Raw genomic sequence first — 19547 nt, 5'->3', positions numbered from 1 at the left:
AGGTTGTACGTATACCCTTTAAATGGAATTGTGAGGTTGTAGTTTCTGGTAACATCTCACGTAGGTTAATGGCTGCCACCCACCCTGGAATGGATGTGTCATTTTTAATGCAAACTGCTGTGTTTGTGGTTGTTCTGCTAGCGTCTATCATAAAACTATAGCCTTACTGTTCTGTGTGTCTTGACTAAGTCCTCGCCATAGCAACTTGACACCCATTGACACCCATACAACCTCTCTATACCTATAATCCAAAAATACAGGTATCAACAAACTCGTACTTCTACCTAACATGAATGCAACCTGCCTACAAGCAGAGGATGCAAAGTTCTCCACTTACGGTCTACTCTTCTTGATATTCTGTAACTTAAACCCTATATTGTCAAGTTACAAAGATTATCTATATTTCACTTTTTTTTGAGTGCCAAACAAAACAAAATAAGGAAGAATACTCAATTGCATGCTTATTTCTGCAACAGGCCTTATGGTGGTACCTGGTATTTACCCTTTGCAACAATCCATTTGCTGTGAAGTGAGTTCCTTCAGAAGAAGCATTGATAATATTAATGACATTAATATTAATTAACATAAGTCCCAATTACAATCATGTCATGGAAAAGAAGAATGACACAAAAACAATTGGTGTTGCCAGGCATGGTGGCAGACACCTGTAACACCAGTGACTTAGGAGGCTGAGGCAGGAGGCCAGCCTCACAGTGAAGTCCTAGGCAACTTAGACAGGCAACCTGTCTCAAAATAAAAAATAAAAAGTGCTGGGATGTGATTTAGTGGTAAAGCACCCCTGGGTTAAATCCCCCTCAAAAATCTGAATAACCTGTAGCTAGAAGGAGATTGAATTGGTTATTTAAAATCCCCCAAGAAAAGTCCTAATGGTTTCACTGGTAAATTCTACCAAATATTTAAAGAAAAATGAACACCAATTCTTCTGAAATTCTTCCCAAATATTGGAGAGGCAGAAATACTTTCTAACACAGTCTTATGATGTCAGAAATACCCTGACACCAAACCCAGATGAAGACACAAAAACTGCAGATTATGAACATTGATGCAAAAATCCTCAAATGAAAGCTAGCAAAGTCAATTCAGGTGCATGCAGAAAGTATCATACACCACACCCAAGTGGGATTTATTTCTAGAACCCATTTATTCCTGGAATGGGTGGTTCAACATCTAAAAATTTATCACTAACAGAAAATTGATGCATTAGCAGAAAGAAGGGGGAAACACATGAAGATTTCAATTAATGCAAAAATGAAAATTTCACAGGATTCACTATCTTTTCATGATTAAAAAATTCAGCAAAATAAGAATAGAAAGAAACTACTCCAACATAATGAAAGTCATATATGAAAAACCCACTGTAAACAACATACTCAATGGTGAAAGACTGAAATGAAGACATCCCATGATCATTGATTAGAACACAAAATTTGCTAAGATGTCAATACTATCCAAAACAACTACAGATTTAATGCACTCCCTATCAAACTGTCAATGACAGTTGTTAGTAAAAATAGAAAAATTCATCCTAAAATGTATGTGGAATCTCAAGGGATCTTGAATAGCCAAAATAATCCTGAAAAAAAAGACCAAAGTTGAAGTGCTTTCTGATGTCAAAACTTATACAAAACTACAGGGATCCAGACTATAGTACTGGCATAAAGATGGACATAGAGACCAATGGAATAAATTGAAGAGTCCAGAAATAAACCATTACATACGTGATCAAATGGCATTTTTCCCCCTTTTTCTTTTGGTTCTGGGGATTGAACTTGGGGTGCTTAACCTTTAAGCAACATTCCCCAGTTCTTTATATTGTTTTGGGACAGAGTCTCAACTAAATTGTTTAGGGTCTCTTTAAATTGCTGAGATCAACCTCAAATTTGTGATTCTCTTGCCTCATCATCCTCCTAAGTCACTGGGATTACAAGCATGTACCACTACACCCAACTGCTCAAATGATTTTCAACAGGGCACCAACACCATTCAATGAAGAAGACTCTTTTCCCAGCAAATATTGCTTGTCCTGGAAACTGAATGCCCACATGCAAAACAATGAAGTTGGACCTCTATGGACCTAACATTATATACACAGATTAACTCAAAATGACTGATGATCTAAATGTATGACCTAAAACTCTGAAAGTCTTAGAAAAGAACAGAGGATAAGAGATTAATGACATTGGATTTGGCCATGTTTTTTTTTTTTTTAATATATGAAACCAAAGGCACAGACAACAAAAAAAAAAATAGACAAACTGGAGTTCATGAAAAAGTCTAGTCCATACCCAACAAAGACCCTATCAACAGGAAATGCAAACCACATAATAGAAGGCAATATTTGCAAATCGCATATCTGATTAGGTTCAATATCCTGGATATATAAAGACCTCCTAAAACTCAACAAAAGAACAAATGACCTCATTCAAAAAAGCAGACAAAGGACTTGAATAGATATTTATCCAAAGAAAACTCACAAATGGACAATAAACACATGAAAATGTGCTCAAAATCACTAATAATTAGGAAAATATGAATTAAAGCTACAAGATGCCCCATCTTTCTCTCTTTCAAACACACACACACACACACACACACACACACACACGGATGATTATTATTGAAAATAAAAACAGAAAACAGTTAAGTGTTGGTAAGAATGTCCAGAAATTAGAACCCTTGTGTACTGTTTTTGGGAATTTAAAATGGTACAGCCACTATGGAAAACAATATGATAGTTCCCAAACAAATTAAAAATAAAATTACATATGATCCAGTAATTACACTTCTTGGTATATACTCAAAGGAATAGAAAGCAGGGTCTCAAAGCGATTGTTGTACATCTTTGTTCACATCAACATTATTCAAAATAGTCAAAATGTGGAAGCAACCCCAGTGTTTATAGATGGGTGAATGGAAAAGCAAAATGTGATATATACATACAAAGATATATTATTTAGCGTTAAAGAGGAAGGAAATTCTAATGTATTCCACAACATGGATGCATTTCATGGCTGTCATACTTGATGAATTATACCAATAAGAAAAAAAGACAAATACTGTATGACTCCTCTTATATGAGGCACTTAGGGTAGTCAAAATCATAGAGACAGAAAAGCAGAATGGTGGTTGCCAGAAACTGAGGTTGGAGAGATAAAGTTTTATGGTTTAATGTGAACTGAGTTTCATTTTTGCAAGATGAAAAGCGTTATGGATGGGGGTGAAAGTTACACAACAAAATGAATGTAGTTAATACCACTAAACTGTAGAACTAAAAATGGTTAAGATGATTAATTTTGTTATGTGGATTTGACAAAAAAAAAAAAAAAACAACAACAAAAACATGACATCAGTAGACTGATACAGATTTCCCCTTAACAGTTTCAGAAAGATTTCATATTAAAAAGGCAGTGGGCAGTGAACCCGGGGCAGTGGTCCACTTCTGTAATCCTAGCGGCTCAGGAAGATGAGGCAGCAGGATCACCAGTTCAAAGTCAGCCTCAGCAAAAGCGAGGCACTAAGCAACTCAGTGAGACCCTATTTTTAAATAAAATACAAAATAGGGCTGGGGATGTGGCTCAGTGATCGAGTGCCCCTGAGTTTAATCCCCAGTACATTCCCCCCAAAAGCATTGATCTAAAACAAAACAAAAAGAAATCTTTTTCTTTTGCATTCCTTATTTCAGAACCCACAACTTTTCTTTCTTTTCTCTCCTTCAATTCTCAAAAACTAAAATGAAATAAAATAAAATAAATTTTCCTGTCTGTGCTTGGGTGAGCCTTCTTCCCCATCCCACTTTCTTCCAGCTTCTTCATTGCAGAAGAAGAAAAAATTGGAATATGGTAGAAACTCTTCAGAAACCAGAAGATAAGGAATGGAGACAAAGCCAGTATGTTTGTTAGCAAACCATAAGAGTCATTTTGGACACTAGAGTCTCAATCTTTTTTATTTCATCTCATAATTCATCCATTTTTTCCCCTGAATATAGGACTCTACATTTTTCTTCCCAAGGTCTGATTGCTGTTTAGATAAATGCTCAATAACAAGAAGCTATGTATCGCAGTTTAGAATTTTTTCATGAAACTGATTCCCCAGTTTCAAAAAATCAAAATTAAAAAATTCAGATAGTTCTAACATAGTGTCACCACCAAATTATACAAAAAAAAAATGCAAAAAGATAATCTCAGACTAAGAAAAGTTTTGAAATTGAGTAAATCGAGTCTATCTTTAAAATGAAAAGGGAAAAAAATCTCTCCGAAGTCACAGGTCTTAGATTTTAAGATATTGCTAAATGGGGGGAAATCCTTCAGATAGTTTTGGAAGAAAATTATTCACCCGTTGACTGTTGCAGTAATATCCCTGTTGCTCTCAAATTCGGAGTTTATTCTGGGGTATAAAAGAAAAGTGGACAAACTTTCCAGATTTTGTAGTTTGTTTTCTCTCCTCACAACTTCTCTCCTTCCAGGACCTTGTTTTGTTGATTCTAAATCCATGACGAGAAGTGCCCAGCGGTCTGTTCCAGGTCCGGCACATCAATCAGGAAACTGATGAGTGCGTATCCAGGGATCTGCCAGGAAACTAGATGACAATAACAGTAGTTTTAGGTACCAACATTCAAAATTGGAGAGACACAGTAGAAGCAACAGTAGACATTCAAAGACAGACTTGCTGAGTGGTTGTTGATTTCAAGAACTGCAAGGTTTCACTTCCAAGAACTTGCAAGGTCCCGCGTTATACGAATTCAATTGTCTTTCGCTCCATACATTACACTTCGTTAGGCGTGCTTGGCCCCTAGAAGGCTGAATCAGCTTGGGTAATAGAAGTTTGAAGGACAGAGACGAAAAACCTTGAAGTGTTAATAAAAAACAAAAAAACAAAACAAAACAAACAAACAAACAAAAACTAGAAATGCCCCATTGGCAGGGAATCGAACCCAAGTCTCCCACACAGGAGGAAAGAATCCTACCACTGAACCACCGGTACACTCCTAAAGAAAAATTCTGGAGGAGAAATTGGAAAGAGTATTAAAAACAAACAAAAACAAACCAATTGCTCCTAAAAAGGCTTGTTGTAAGGTTAGTTAAAAACTAATAAAGACAACAAAATGAAGGTTTTTACAGGACACTTTTATTAGACAAAACTATAATATCTAATTTATCTGATAACACTTTTAAGTCTGAAAAAGGCTGTTTACAATAGCATAAGAGACCACTACCGAAAAACATTAGAAATTTATCCAGGTCCTTTTTTTCTGATCCTAGAATTGTCAACTTCGAACAGTTATTTTAGTGGTCCTGATAAGGTGACCTAATGTGTAGGTTACGTAAGTAAAATTCTAATTTCTAAATTCAGTAAAGAAATCAAAATGAAAATTAGCATTAGAGGAAAGAGAAAAAGAATCAAGGGAGGGATAATCAGCAAGATCTACATTTATTTCCACATCTCTTTCAAAACTACAGAACTATTCTTGAAATACTTAAATCCTAATTCACAAGTCAATGCTTCGTATGCGCCTCAGAGTCACAAATGCTAAAATTTAACCAGTGAGTTTCCTGTCAGAATCTCACATCACCCTCTACTTCAACACCATGATCAGAACCAAGCACAATATCTCCCAAAGAATCAGGTTTCAATCACTAAACCCCATTCCTAGTCCTGTCTAGTATGGCCTGACTACAATCCAGTTTCATTTGCCACACAGAATCCCAGAATCCCGAGTGTCCAGTATCTTAAATTTAGGCATAGCTGAAGCCTAAATTTTTGTAGACCCCCCATATTTCATCTGGAAAGTGATTAATACCTTATTACCTCTATCCCGCTTCCCTCCATGCTCATCATTTTTATGTTTATTGCCAGTATTGAAATCCAGGGGGCAGTGAACTACTTGATATGTCAGGAACTAAGAAAATAAACTTTCCAGTTTTATGCCAGCAATTCCCCCAGGGAATCAGTTGTTTCAGTCAGCCCAGGCTGCCATGACAAAATACCATAGACAGAATGATTTAAACAATTAAGAATTAATTTCTCAGTTTCGGAGGCTAGGAAGTTAAAGATCAAACTACTTGCCAGTTTCATTTGGCTCAGGGCGAGGGCTCTCTTCCTGGCTTGCAAACCACCTGATGGAGATACAGATAGAGATGGAACTGTCCTCACTTGGAGTCAGAGACTACTCTGGGTTTTCTTCTTGTTCTTAAAAGGACACTAATCCCACCAGTCTCCCCTACTATCATGACCTCATCTAAACCTAACGTCCACCCTCTTCCTCCAGAACGGTCACATTGAGGATTAAAGTTTCCAACAACAGGCATTTGGAAGGGACACAAGCATGTAGGATGTAATACCTGCCCTTGACATTGATGTGATCTGGTTGCTCACCCACCCCTATAAAAGGGCTGGCATCTCTTCACTTCCTTAAAAGACTCTTTGTTTCCTCCCAATCTCGAACCGGGGACCTCTCGCGTGTGAGGCGAACGTGATAACCACTACACTATGGAAACTGCTTCCTGAACCGCTCAAGATACATTTATACAATTCTTTCATCTGCTATCTCCAACTATCACGGTTTCCCCAATACACGAAATTCACTGCATTTCGAAAAGAGAATTGGGAGGAAGCCCCAGGAAGCACCCAAAGGAGTGCCACTCGCATCGGCCCTGGTTTAGGGTTCTGTATCCACCTGAGAAATTAAGTGCTTGTGGTTCGGGCTCTGACTTTGGGTTCCGCTTCTCACGCAGGGCTTCCAGATACATGTGTGTGCGATGCATTCGTGAGTACGATGTTCCCCCGGCAGATTCTCTAGCTCCCTAGAGCTGCCGGTGCTGGTGGGGTTTGGGCGTTCAAACGTGCATCGAGCCCAGGCGGCCTTTTCCACGCCCCCAGAGGCCTGTGCTCTTGACTCTTGAAAACGACCTTGCTTCCAGTCCACCCAGGAACTGCAGGGCATTCCCTTCCCTCCCTCTTCCCTACTCGGAGGGACCTTACTCATAGGCTCTTTCCTCCCAAGTCCTTTCAACCCTGTGCCTTCTTCGGTCCTCCCCCAAAAGGGAGACTTTTCGGGTTCCTGCCGCGGCCGCTTATTCTATTTGACTCAATTTTGGTCCAGTACTTAATCTCGCTTACAAATTTAAGCAAGTATTTATTTAAAAATATAGACTATCAGTCCAGGCCAAGCCAGGCTTATGCGGCCAGTATTGCATTCATTTGAAGACCAGGTCACGAGTCCGCGTAGACCCAGGGAAGCAGAGCCGATTCTTGGAAGACCCAGGGACAGCAGACGCAGATTTCACCAACGCTGGTGTCTCCTTCCTTGGTTTTGAGATTCTTTCTTGAAGGAGGACTTTATTTTACCCTTTATAATACGTTAAACGTCTTTGATTGGCCTTTTGTTATTTTTCTGTTTAACGGGTCATGGACAATGAATTTTAAACTAGGACACAGAAAGCCTGTGTCCGGGTGGGTTTTGGCGTTCACATCACAGCAAACCGCCGACAGGCAGAAGAGATTGGACTGAAAGACAACGTGTTCCTCCCGCCCCATTCTTTCAGCTTTTCTTTGGAGATGAAGTTTTTAAACTTTGAAGAATGGTTCATTTTCTCCAGTCGCGTTTTCTTCAAACCCTAAATTCCAATTATTCCCACCCTTTGGAGAGGCGTCAGCAACATGCTCACTGACCTCCAGGCCTGGTATTCAGTCTAGTTCTGCTCTTGTTCAACCAGGAGACCAAGACGCAACTGAACTCCATGGAGAGCCAAGTTCTAAAACTTGAAACGAACTTGAGACAAACTTCATGGAAACTAGATCAGGAAATTTCATGAAATTCCTCCACCGCCCTTCCTATCTTTTATATTTTCTCTTCCTCCGCCCACTCGGAGGAGAGGAGGGGAGGGAAGGGGAGGAGGGCAGAGGAGAGGAAAGCGGAGAGTAGGGGAGGGGAGAGGAGAGGATTCACCTTTCTGTCGCATTTGGATCCTCTGGGGTCTCACACATTGGTGTGGGGGTATTTTGCCTCAAATAAACATTGTAAAGGTGGGGGCAACTGTTCTTTCCACTACAGAAGCTACACAGGCGTTCGGCGCCTGAGGAACCAGAAACTCACTTGGTGTACTGCCCCATGACATATGACGCTCAGGTTCATCAAACCCAATAAAGCACCCCCTGCGGGCGGAAAGAAAAGGCGTAGGAGGGTCCTGACTCGGAGAGAGGAACTGACGCAGAAGAAACTCAGTCCTTTACCTCACCCTAGAGAACAGATCCAGAAAAGGGGCAGATTCAAAGAAAAAGTGCACTTACGTCCAACTTCGAGACTAAGGATCCTGGACAGAGAATCGCGCATAAAATTGATCCCTCTGGACTATCAGAAGAGTCGTTTGCTCAGATTCAGAGATCCTGAAAGGGGAGAGATTGTGTAGCCCAAGGTCCACACGGTTTACCGAGAATAAAACACGAATTTGTTGTGGGTTCTGATGAAAACACTAATGTCAACAAGTTTTTTTGACTGAGCATATGGAAGAAGCATATGCTCTGAGCAACCGCAAAGCAGCACGTTGTGTGTGTGTGCTGTGAAGGCTGGAGATCAGTTCAGAGCCCCGAACCTTGCTTGAAAGAGTTTTCCATCCCGACTGTCTCGGTTTCTGCATCCCTCGGAATCATTTATGATGTTGGGGATCCTGAGATTTTGTCGTTGGGGATCCTGCGGTCCTCTCTCCCCGGAGACCTCTCCTCCCGCTTCTTCCGGGAAACTCCTTCCATCGCCCTGGTTCGGACAACAATCTCTCCGCATGCCACAGCCTCGGAAAGGCGCATTTCCAGGTCAGTTGTGAGGCTATTCCTCCCGGACTTGTCCATCTAGCCGGCGCCAGTGGATGGGAGGGCTCTGAAGAACGTTTTGTGTAGGCTCTCAATTTGCAGAAAGCAGGGAGGGGACTGTCTTCTGGAACAATTCTTGGGGAGGAAGGCGGGCGACAGAAAGAGAAGGCAGGGCTTTTCAGAGGTCAGTGCAATGGAGTTCTTGCTGAGAGGATTGAAAAAGAAAAAGTGTGGTTCGTTGTTACTGGTGGTCTCGTGGCTAAAATTTGTCGTTTTCACCTCTTTGATGACTGTTAGGGGAATTCTTTTGCAGTTTCTGCATTGAAGAATCTTCCTATTTATCTCCAGAGGTATGGGGTCTGCCAAATGCAGAAAAACCGACTTTCAAGACTCCAGTGAGGGCCAGCCCCAGGCTGGGACAGGTGAGATGTAGAGAGTAGCTGGGCAGGGACTTACCTCCACTCTTGTTCCTTTCATCTCAGAGTTTATTGTCTACTTTTTAAAGTTTTTACCCAAAAAGAACCTGAGACATGACTTCCAATAACTCCTTTTCCAAAAACTTAAAACATTCCAAAAGTTGCAAGAATATTCTTCATGTAGATTTGCCAGTTCGCAAATTCCCACATTGCCTTATTACTACTCTCTTTCCATGTTTATGGATTTCCTAAACCATTTGAGAGTAACTCACAGAAATCTCAAGATCCTTTGGTTGGGTTGCTGTTGCTCCTTCCTTTTGGCAGTGTATCTCAAAGCCAGAATTTTCAGGGATCTTCCTTGAAGACCAGGGAAGTGTCCTCACAAGGTCCCTCTTGTCCCTTTAGGAACTGAACAGTCATTCTGATCAGCTGTTAGAGAAGTTTCAGGTAGAAGAGTTCTGCTGGGCTTTCCGTGGGAGAACAGACCAGGTGCATACTTTTTCATCCTGCCAGCACAAGCTGCCCTCCTGATCTCTCCTAGTTTCTTGGGAGGACTATGGGGCTTTCAGACAACCTGAGTTCCAAAACAGGGAAGCATAGCTATTCCTTTGCTCCTACCTGGCTCTGTGTGTTCTGCAGTGGTCTTAAAGCTTTCTGGCCACTAAAGTTCTGTGGTTGGCAGGGGGAGGGGGAGGGAGCATGTAGAAAATGGATCAAAGGAAAGGGGAAATTTCTCAAGAGCTTTTCAGATGGTCCGGATAGGTACTGTTGGGGATGTGGCTGCCCTGTGATACTAGCTCTGAGACTTGTCTTGCCTCCAATCTGAGTCCTTGTAGACAAAGTCACCCAGATTTGTGATGCATCTTCAATTGGGCCTTTCCCTGTTATGGGTCAGGCTATATGGGCAATTACCAAACAGACTCCATTTTACCCTTCTCTCATGGAAAAAAAACTCGGCCTCTGTACCCATCAACAGTTGCTTAGGATGACATGTTTGGCAACACAAAATGGCAATTCTTTTTTCTTTTTTTATTGTAAACAAATGGGATACATGTCGTTTCTCTGTTTGTACATGGCGTAAAGCCATACCATTTGTGTAATCATAAATTTACATAGGGTAATGTTGTTTGATTCATTCTGTTATTTTTCCCCTTCCCTCCCACCCCTCCCACCCCTCTTTTCCCTCTATACAGTCCTTCCTTCCTCCATTCTTGCCCCCCTCCCTAACCCTAACTCTAACCCTAACACTAACTCCTCCCACCCCCCATTATGTGTCATCATCCACTTATTAGCGATATCATTCGTCCTTTGGTTTTTTGAGATTGGCTTATCTCACTTAGCATGATATTCTCCAATTTCATCCATTTGCCTGCAAATGCCATAATTTTATCATTCTTTATGGCTGAGTAATATTCCATTGTATATATATACCACATTTTCTTTATCCATTCATCAATTGAAGGACATCTAGGTTGGTTCCACAATCTGGCTATTGTGAACTGAGCAGCTATGAACATTGATGTGGCTGTATCTCTGTAATATGCTGATTTTAAGTCCTTTGGGTAGGCAATTCTTATACAATGTAAAATTGTTCTCTTTTTGATTTCCATTTTTCTTGGGCAATGTACCCTAACCACATAGAATGTTAATGTTTGTCTAGACATTAGTAAACATTCTTTAAATTGTACTCACTAGGGTTGTTTTGACTCACTTCCTCTTCTGCTTATGATCTTAGATCTCGTGACTTTTGTTAGTGGTTTTAAGTCATAGCAACAGCCACTTATGATTAATGTACTGACATGCTTTACTTGTGGTATAAAAAGGTATGCTCTAACCCCTGGAGGGGGCCAAAAGGTGCAAACTTGCAGCCATCCCACCAGCTGTTGAATCCAGACAGCCAGTTGGTGAATAAAGATGGTTCCATCTTCTGCTTTAAGATTGACTCGGTGATTTATTGCAGTCTCACCATAAAATCCCCAATATGCAGCAGTGATAGATCTTCTATTACCAGGTCTCAATGGGGAGCCCAAAGGTGCTATTGATTTTTTTCTTGCACTTCTACAGAAACCTTGGAGGAAATGGGTACATGAAAATCACAAAGAATTCTGTTTCTGCCTGCTTTCCATGTAGGATATTTTTATCTGAGAAAAAACAAAATGGGATCATAATTGGATTGAGGTAGGCTGTTTTTCTGTCTTTATAATAATTTTCTTAATCCTGGGTAAAATTTCTTAATGACCTTTATATCAACAATAAATAAATAAAATGGCAAGGTTAGATGGGGCACGTACTGGAAAGGTAGAAACACCCGTAGGAGACGTAATTATATCATTATCTCCATGAAAATGAATGATCTAAAGTTTAACATAAAGGAAATAGAAACAAAAAGTCGGGTAAACATGACAGATCATGTTTTCTGCACTTTGGCCCTGACCCAGTGGTTCTTTGATATGAATAAATAGTACTGAGCTTCATGGCTGGTTTTCTGTCCAATTCGAGTTCTTTTTCAAGGACTGACTTGGTTTGAATGTTCACCATTTTCAAACAGTCAAATGCCCTGAGACCTTCAAACCTGGATTGGAAGTGCTAAAATCATGAAGACCTAACTAAAGCATTGGACTTGAAATTTGCTCAAATAGAACAAAGGAAAGTGACAGGAGCCATAGGAATTTCCTACTTCTGAGGGGAAGGTAGAAAAGAGGAATTGAAGCTTGAGAAGAATGACCTGATTAAGCAATACAATGAAAGAGAAAAGAAATGTGGGGGGTAGGGAAGAGTCCCACTGTTCTTTGTTTTCCAGGAACAATCTCATATCTCAGATCTGTGCCAGTGCTCTGACTCCTGCAGCTTCCAGGAGTTCCAGAGTCTAGGGGTTGAAAACTTTCAATTGGTGCTTTGTTTTCAGGTTGGGAGTCCTGAATGAGATGTGGCATTTTTGATTTAGAATGTGAAAGTACTGGGTCTTTGCTCCCAAGGGAAGGCAATGCTCCTAAACAAGGGCCTATAGGCTGCTAAGTTCTCAATTGCTGAAATGCTGTCTGAATTCTTTCTGAAGATATTACTCCTGGTGTATAATGCAGTTGAATTTTGCATATCATGTTGTTTTGAGTGAAACTCTTTGAGCTATCAGTTTAGCTGCTAGCTATTGTTTCCAGCTGCCATCAGAGACCCAGAAAGAAGAACTTCAGCAGGAGATACATCTGCATGATCTCCTCAGGGTGACCTCACCACCAGGGACCAGATTGGGCCTTATGACAACAATCACATGTGAAAATTTGAGTTAAAAAAAAAAAAAAAAAAAAAAAACTTAGAAATTTTGAAGGGTCAGCATACCCAGAAGTCACACATAGGGAGGAGGTCATGGAGAAGAGAGAGAGAAGGAGTAAGAAGGGGGAGGACTCTTGTGCCAACCCCTATATTAGTTCCATGGGCATTATACAAGCATTTCTCTTGGGGAACTTTAATTGGTGAGTTTAAAGCAAGCAGACACAAGTTCAAGGAAGTCATACTGTGACTGATAGGTGGTCACTTTAAATTCATGGGCAAATGTCTGAATGATCCATTTAAAGGAAACAGAGGGAAAGAAGAAAGCCCAGCCTACAAGGTGGGAGAGATATCTCTAAATATCTCTGACCACCTACTGGGATCCACTTGAGTGGGATATATATAGTATTAGAAACTGTGTCAAGAGTGACTGAGTCCTACTTTTGGTATGAAAAAGTTAAACATATTTAAAGATGGTTACCAAGACAAAATAAAATTGTAAGTACACGCTATACAGGTGCCCTAAATTTAGACACAGGGGGAGGCTTTGGACACTGGGGACATGACAGGGGAAGTCATGTGACAGAACAAATTTTTGGGCTCATGAGAACACCTATTAGTCAAATAATTTCAAGACTAGACTGGCAGACCAATTAGAACTTGTCACTTCTAATTTCTCTTTGGAGGAAAACTAAATATTCAATTGTTATTTTTCTAAGGTTTAAGTTCTGGGCGGGTCAATAAATGTAATGTATTCAGTCAGAAAGGGGTGGGGACACTGCAACTCACATGTGAAAAGTGTCTACTCAGAAACTAGGACTCTAATGTACTCATCCTTTTCTTAAGTGGTGTTAGGGATTAGAACCCATCACCATGTGAAGGTGAGACAAGCAGTCTACCAACTGAGCTATATCCCTAGCCCAACATACCCTTTTTTAATGAGTCTCTTTGGTCCTCTGCTCTTTCAAATTCTTTTAACTGTCATCCTGGGGAGGCTTTGGACACTGGGGACATGACAGGCAAAGTCATGTGATAGAACACATTTTTGGGCTCATGAGAACACCTATTAGTCAAATAATTTTGAGACTAGACTGGCAGACCAATTGCCCTCCTATAAGTTGTTCTTTATTTCCCTCAGAATGTAAGTTTCTATAACTTCCATATGCAAACCTAGAAGAGTCCAGAATCCAATGGAAACATAACTTTCTTTTGGTTAAAGCAATGTATCTTGTGGATTAAGAAACCTCCTTGCAACCAACTTTTATTGATGTTTCACTTCAGCCCCAGGGTGAATGCAAGAGCTTCCATTTTGAGCTTAATACCCAGGGCTAACTTCTCAAACACTGGAACTTGTCACTTCTAATTTCTCTTTGGAGGAAAACTAAATATTCAATTGTTATTTTTCTAAGGTTTAAGTTCTGGGAGGGTCAATAAACGTAATTATTTGAGTTAATTTCTACCCATGAAACAATTCATAGTAACATTGCCAAAAATATCACAATTCTCAAGTTATCTCCTGCACCCCCAGAGAGAAGGTCACAGGCTTGAAGAAGGGACATACCTTCAGGAGGTCAAAAATAAATTAGAATCTGAGAGGGCAAAGTAGACAAATAGTGATCTCTGCTCTGTTCCTTTTTGTTTCTTTTTCTCACTGCAAACTTGCTTAAAAGCAGCCAGGTTTCAGATGGAAATGAATAATACCCATGCCACAGATTGAGTGCTTTGAGGTTTCCTCTGCCAGATAAACTAGTCCATCATATTTAAGCTCAACCTCCCACGAAGTCTTTGTGCATGGACAAAAGAAAGCCAAATTTTTGGCAATCATGTAACATGGGTGACCTTTACTCTAATTCCCAACAGAATCCTCATTTCCATCTGAAACCTCATCAGCCTTGCCTTTACTATCTCCATATCAGAATTCTAGTTTTTTGAGCCCTCACCAGAATCACCTGTTAAGCTCCCTTCAGGTATTCTAAACTTTCTCTAACCTGCTTTTTCAAACTTTTCCAAACTCCTACAATGAATCACTTCCAAATGCTTTCCCACATAATCAGGAATAGTCACAGCAATGACCCCACTTAATACCAACTTTCTGTATTATTTAGCTTTCCCTTACTGAACAAATAATTGAGATAATCAACTTATAAAGAGAAAAGGTTTATTTTTGGCTCCCAGGTTTATTAGTTAATGACTTGACCCCATTGGTTTTGGCCTACAGGGAAGCAGTGCATGCATTACAGGGAGCATGAGGTGGAACAAAGCTGTCATCTCATGACCAGGAATCAAGAGAGAGAGAAAAGGGCTGTGTTCCTACAATCCCCTTTCAGGGTACTCTCCTAACTGACCTAAAACCCATCACTAAGCCTTGACTCTTAAAGTTTCCACCACCTCCCAATTGCATCAAACTGGGATCAAGACTTTAACACATGGGCCTTTGTGGGATACTTTAGATGTAAACTATACCTCTTAAAACTGTGAGCCATAACAAACATTTTCTCTTTATATGTTGATTATCTCAGGTATTAGTTACAGTAACAGAATACTTCTTATGGTTAATTGCTTTTCAGTGCACCAGAGGAATAGGAAAAACAAAACGATGAGCTTACAACCCTAAATTTCTAGCTTAATGAATAAAGAAAATGTGGTATATATCCACAATGGGGTTTTATTCATCCATAAAGAAAAAATGAAATTGTCATTTGCAAGAAAACGGATGGAACTAGAGACCATTATGTTAAGCGAAGTAAGCCAAACTCAGAAGGTCAAGGGTCATATGTTTTCTCTCAAGTGGAAGCTAGAGAGGAAAAAGGGAAAGAAAGGTGGGATGGGGTGATCTCATGAAAATCAAAGGGAGATCAATAGAGGGAAGAGACCAAGAGGTGGGAGGTGGGGAAGGAGGGGGAAGTGCTAGGGAGTGATACTGGTCAAATTATATTGTTACATTGTGTGCATGTAATGAATATGTAACAACAGATCCCATCATTATACACAACTATAATGCACCGATAAAAAAATGTGGAAAAAAAGAATAAAATGAGTAAAAAGAAATTCTAGCTCAAGTTAGGGACCTGAAAACTTCTATGACTGTCTTAAACAAGAAACAAGGAAAAAAAAAAAAATGGAACTGTAGGCCCGAGTCTTGTAAACTCTCACAGAATCTCTTATGTTAACATTAGGGATGGCGTCATATGGCTTGATTCTGATGAAGTTTCAAATCTTGAAACCCACCTTCCCACCACTAAGCATGATAAGTAGCCTTTCCTTCCTTATTTGAGAGGTCCACCTCCATTTGCCTGAAGAACCTCCAATGGCCTCCCCTATGTAGTTTGCCTCACAGGGGTCTGCTATCCTCATTAGGATTTACTACCATCAGGTTTCATTACTTTGGACAAATAATCAGAATCAAGTCTCAGCAAATCCCAGAGGGAAATATATGAAGTGCCATGACTAATGAGAAGGTGAAATACAACCAGAAACATTGTAAGACTTGGCCAGTTTATATGGACAAAATTCCTGGGATATACAATTATGGCAATGAATAGTAAGGATGAAGAAGCAGGAGATTGAAATATAATGTTGAACCAATCTGAGTTCATTCATTGATTTAGGCGCACTAACTAGAGATTCTGTATCCATTGTGTTCGTCTGAGCTGCTGGGAGAGGCTCCCACTGTTTACTTGGTTGGTTGATCAAAACTTGCACCCAAAAGTGACCTACAATAAATTAAGGTGAAATGTCAAAACTTCTTTGGTATATTATAGAGTAAAATTTCCCTCAAAAGTTTAGGGGAATCAGGAAATTTATCATGTAATACATATCGATTTGCCCTATCTACATACTATGGACAGAAAAAAAGACTACTTCCAACAAGGATGTGAGGAAAAAAATTCAAGTCATCCAGCCTACATTCTCTAGGGTAGGTACCAGGGATTGAACCCAGGGTCCCACACATGCTAGGTAAGTACTTCACCACTGAGCTATATCCCCAGTCCTTTTTATTTTGAGATAGGGGCTCACTAAGTTACTGAGGCTGGCCTTGAACTTGTGATCCTCTCCCCTCAGCCTCCTGAGTAGCTGGGTTTATAGGCACACACCTTGGAGATTCTTTTTATTTAGCAACATTGGCAAAAATGATTCTATGACACAGGGAGGAAATGTTCCCTCTCCGTAAGCAAGTTGAGGGCAGAGACGTGATTATGCATCAGAAATGAAGCTAAGAGATTCTAATTTGAGAAGATGCCAAATTAGGAACACTGGCAAAAGGCTGAATCTATGTTCCCCTTGATGTGGGAGGTTTGTGTAACTATTTTTAATTACTGCCATCTTTTTTTTCCTTTATTGACAGACACAATACCTTTATTTTTTTTAGTCTTTATGTGGTGCTGAGGCTGGAACCCAGTGCCTCACATGAGCTAGGCAAGCACTCTACCACTGAGTCACAACCACAACCCTCTAATTACTGCCATCTTGTTTTTCATATATCTTGAATTTAATACTTGTACAGTGTATGTATTTAGGGCACCAGGCCTCAGTGATGATTGTCATGTTTTGTGAAACAAACATGAAAATCAGAAAATCTAATTCTGAAAGGTTGTATTTTTTGATATTTTACAATGGGATTAGTTTCACATGATATTCCTCCAATCCTATAAGGTGTAATGTGTGAGTGACTTCACAAGAAGACAATGATCATTGCCATCCCCCCCACCCGCCTGCTGCCACCACATGCCCATAGGTATACAGTGACCCATGGCTGTGTAGGATTCCTTTCACAGTCTGTGGTTTGTGGTGTCTGTCTTATTTATGTGATAAATTAGCAGGATTCAATGCTTCAGAAGCAAAAATTCATACATGCGTAGAGAGGTAACAGAGGTTTAGAAATACGCCAAAATATTACAGCAATAATCTGTATAATTATGGGTAACTCTGACATTCTTTCTGAGCTTTTTAGGATCCTCAAATTTTTTTGCAGTAGAAATTTATTATTCTGCTGGGTGTGGTGGCACAGGCCTGTAATCCCAGTGGCTCAAGAGGCTGAGGCAGGAGGATGGCGAGTTCAAATCCAGCCTCAGCAACTTAGTGAAGCTCTAAGTGACTAAGCAAGACCCGGCCTTAAAATAAAAAATAAAAAAGGGGCTGGGGAGGTGGCTCAGTGGTTAAGTGCCCCTGGGTTCAATCCCTAGTACCAAAATAAATAAATAAATAAAACAAAAAAGAAATTAATTATTCCTACTATAAAATATATAAATTGAGGGAGTCCAAATTTAAAAAAAAAATGATTAACAAAGAAAGAAGACCAGATTTTGGGGGGAGCTGGTGCCTTTTCCTCATTAAAGAGAGTTAATGGAGAGGCCTAGGGTAGCAGGACTGTCTCTTAAAATGTCCACATCCTAGTTCATGAACTTAGGAACATGTTATGTCATTTGGTAAGGGAGTTAAGTTTGAAGATGAAGGTAAGTTGCTAACCAGGTCATCTAAAAATAGAGAGACCATCCAGAATTTTATCCTGGTTGGCCCAGTGGAAGCACAAATGCTTCTAAAGTTAGATGAGGGGGCCAGAGTAAGATAAAGATGTGATGACAAAAACAGGTGAGAGGGAGGTGATATAAGGACAAGTCAAGGACGTGCCTTTGCTAGTGCTGACATGGAGGAAGGGGCAGAAACCAAGCAGTGCTGGCAGCCTTTTGAAGCTGGGAAGGCAGGGGAACAGGATGGCTCCAGAGTTCCTGGGAGGAGCACATGCAGGGTTGAGCAGCTTGGTTTGACCCAGTGAGACCTACTTCAGCAGATTCTGGCATCTGGGAGTTAAGGAAATAAATCAGTGTTTCTGTTTGTTTTGTGTTTGTGTTTGTTTTTCCGTACTGGGGATTGAACATGGGACCTTGCAAAAAGCAAAGCCAAGTGTTCTACAACTGAGCCTTTTCAAATAATTAATTAATTAATTAGTCAATTAAATTTTGCTACTGGGGATTGAACCCAGGGGTGCTTTATTACTGAGATACATCTTCAGTTGTTTTTTATTCTTATTTTTTTAAATTTTGAAACAGTCTTGCTAAATTGCCCAGGCTGGTCTTGAACTTGTAATCCTCCTCCCTCACCAACTTCACTATTTTTAATATACCCACAAATTATAGTGATTTCCTTTTCCCCACATATTCTTGGAGTTTCATATAAATTGCTGTCAATTTTGAGCTCCTAATGTCACCCTTCACTACCATGTCTGCTTGTAGGGTGCTCTTATGGTTTGGATCTGAAATATCTGCCAAAGGCTCATGTGTTCAGAGGTGGGCTTGTAGGACATAACTTGATCATGAGGGTTCTGATCTCATTGGTGGATTAATACATTGATAGCTGGAAAGTGGGACCTAGTTGGAGGCATGCCCTGGAAAGGTTTATCTTCTCTCCGCCCTTTGTTCTCTGCTTCCCAGCTGCCATGAGGTGGACAGTTTCCCTCTGCTTTGCCTTTCCACCATGATTATCTGGCTTTACCTCAGGCTTAGAGCAGCCAACTACAAAGGCAGCTGACCATGGACTGAAACCTATGAAACTGTGAGCTAAAATAAATCTTTTCTCCTCTAAGTTGTTCTTGTTGGGTATTTTGGTTACAGGAATAAAAAGCTGACTAACACAGATTCTAAAAAATTTTTTATTATGCAGTTCCAGAATTGCATCCATGGCTTCAGGCATGTTCTGTGAGTACTTTATCTACCACCAAGCTACATACCTGTAGCTTGTTTTTGCTTTTGCTTTTTCACTTCTATATTCTTTTTTTAAAATATACTTTTAATCACAGATAGACATACTTTTATTTTATTTATTTATTTATTTTTGTGTGGTGCCAAGGATGAAACCCAGTGCCTCACATGTGCTAGGCAAGTGCTCTACCACTGAACTACAACTCCAGCTCTCTATAAATATTCTTATAATTGTCAATTTTAGATGTCATCTGCACTTGATCATTTTACAATTACCATCCTTGAATATAAATAATGGACATCCATTTTATGATAACATGTGTATCTGATAATTTTCTTTATTCTTTTT

General features: G+C 40.0%; 1 long non-coding RNA gene across 3 annotated transcripts; it reads left to right on the top strand.

Annotated features, from left to right (window-relative positions):
* Nucleotides 1–8235: 8235 nt before the first annotated feature.
* On the top strand, nt 8236–19547 carry LOC124979276 (uncharacterized). Of its 3 annotated transcripts, none has more exons than XR_007107643.1 (4): nt 8236–8826; nt 9172–9245; nt 11304–11417; nt 18932–19547. It is a non-coding gene; the product is annotated as an uncharacterized LOC124979276 (long non-coding RNA). The 3 variants fall into 3 exon arrangements; XR_007107644.1 differs by having other exon boundaries at nt 9137–9245; XR_007107645.1 differs by lacking the exon at nt 9172–9245.

This window comes from Sciurus carolinensis, chromosome 1 (genome assembly GCF_902686445.1).
Source record: "Sciurus carolinensis chromosome 1, mSciCar1.2, whole genome shotgun sequence".
Classification (NCBI taxonomy): domain Eukaryota; kingdom Metazoa; phylum Chordata; class Mammalia; order Rodentia; family Sciuridae; genus Sciurus; species Sciurus carolinensis.
The sequence above is the reverse complement of the archived record's forward strand: the minus strand, read 5'-3'. Positions and strand labels throughout refer to the sequence as shown.